This window comes from Pteropus vampyrus, unplaced genomic scaffold (genome assembly GCF_000151845.1).
Source record: "Pteropus vampyrus isolate Shadow unplaced genomic scaffold, Pvam_2.0 Scaffold24, whole genome shotgun sequence".
Lineage (NCBI taxonomy): Eukaryota > Metazoa > Chordata > Mammalia > Chiroptera > Pteropodidae > Pteropus > Pteropus vampyrus.
In genome coordinates this window covers 4,063,208-4,065,139 of record NW_011888805.1, presented here as the reverse complement: position 1 = coordinate 4,065,139, position 1,932 = coordinate 4,063,208, and the positions used below count along the sequence as shown (strand labels likewise).

At 32.2% G+C, this 1,932-nt stretch overlaps 1 protein-coding gene across 1 annotated transcript in view; it reads left to right on the top strand.

Moving 5' to 3' along the window:
* UTRN (utrophin) overlaps nt 1-1,932 on the top strand; it is a 472,032-nt gene that overhangs the window by 376,095 nt on the left and 94,005 nt on the right. The window lies entirely within an intron of this gene.

The window sequence follows — 1,932 nt, the reverse complement described above, 5'->3', positions numbered from 1 at the left end:
TAGAGACCTCATTTATAATAATATAATTAAGCACGATTTTGATCACCTATTTGAATCCAAAGTTTTAAAACTTACATGTTAAATTTTAAACCTAAAAATATTATTACTAAAAGAGTTTTGGTGCCTGCCATCTTTCATTTTAAATATACGTAAGTTTCCAGCCACCGTGTGAATTAAGTAGTCTTTCTACAACTCAGGTATCCTAAAAACCATTTCGATGGATGGACCTGAGTTTAAAATAACCAACTAAAAATAAAACTTCTTTAGAAGTTGCACATTTCTTGTATTTTAAAAGATGGTTTTAGACACTGAATATCTTTAAGTCAGTGGTTTACAGAAAGTATGTTCTTTCAGACTGCAAAATGCCTCTTGCTTGGAGCAAGAATTTATTCATTTGAATTTGAAAGTGTCAATTTTTAATATAGGATGATAGTGTTGAATGAAAAATGAAAAGTTATATCTGGAGTTATTAAAGGCCTAAAAGTTTTGTAGTTATTAATCCCATTTGATTAAAGGAACTATCCACTTCTGCATCCAAATCCTTTTGTTCAAATCTCTGCTTAAGTGGAAAGCTAGGAAAATTACAATTAACATTTAAGAGAAAGGAATAAGCTGTGGATTAAAATATTTTAACATCTTATTAGGAAAAAAGAAAATAAAAATCCAAATTTCAGTAAGCCGAATAAAATAGATTCAAAGTCTGGGGTGCTTTACATGTGTTCTAAAGTATACCCCAAATCCCTTTGAAGCTATAGGCAGATTAAAGTTAAGTACTGATGATTGTTAAATATTATTAAATATGCCAGAGCAACTAGGAAACAAAATCTTTGGGGTAATCAAATAATTTTAACTCCCTAAAATTATCCTCAGTCATTCTCATTTGCAGAGTACACACCCTCTAGCAGGAGATGGGTTTGAGATTCTTATCTGCCAACAGGCTGCCAATCATTACCTTTAATACTAGCAGATGTGTCTGTTTTTGTAGCAAGAAAGACCACATAGATTTTTAATCTCCTATAGGGAAGTACAGCCAAGACATGATAAATTGCTTCTTTATACTAGAACACACGGCAGATCTGAAAACATTTTACAGTTTGCTTTATTTCAAGCCCCTTATTTCAGAAGCTCTTAAAGACCAAAAGATAAACTTTCTTAATGGTTTTTGTTGTTGTTGTTGCCATAAGAAAAAGACCACAACAGCAGAAAAGACCTTGTTTATCAAAGGTCTTTTTAATGTTTTTAACTGTGGCTTTAAGAGAAAAAATATTATTTTTATAGAGGAAAAGTTAAAACATGTTTATTACTCTGGAAGATTTTTTTAAAAATTTGTCTTAAACCTAATTAAAAATTTTCTTATCTTTTGAAAGAAAATTGGTTATTTAAGAGTATATAAATCTGAAAATATTTTCCAGCACTTCATTTTACTCTTTAATACCTCCATTTTAGCATTTGTCAAAGACATTGATTTAAAAAGCTGATGAAGATTCTCAAGTCCTCCAAGGTACTCAAGTAGAGAATATTAATGTATATAACATTAAAGTCACAACTGAAGAAACCTGGATAGATTTGAGTCTTGCAATTATTCTGAAACTGAATTTGAAGGAGGCCAGGTCTCTTCAAAGTCCAAGCTGAAAAATTCTCTAGCCCCACCCTAATTCCCACTGTTCTGTCCCATGCTTCTATTTCAGCTGTCAATTTCTTAGACTTATATTAGCAGAATGCCTTGTTATCACATAACTGCTTTTCTCATTGAACTGTGTTTGCACATCTGTTCGTGTGTGCGCTTTCTGTCATCCATGAACCACCAACATCTGCAAGTCACGGAGAAAGACTGACACAACTCTGAATTTCTTCTCGTTCCATTTTGCAGCAATTCACATATCGTCGTGGGCTTGCCTTCTGATGGATTTTGAAATGCTGATGTCTTTAGGT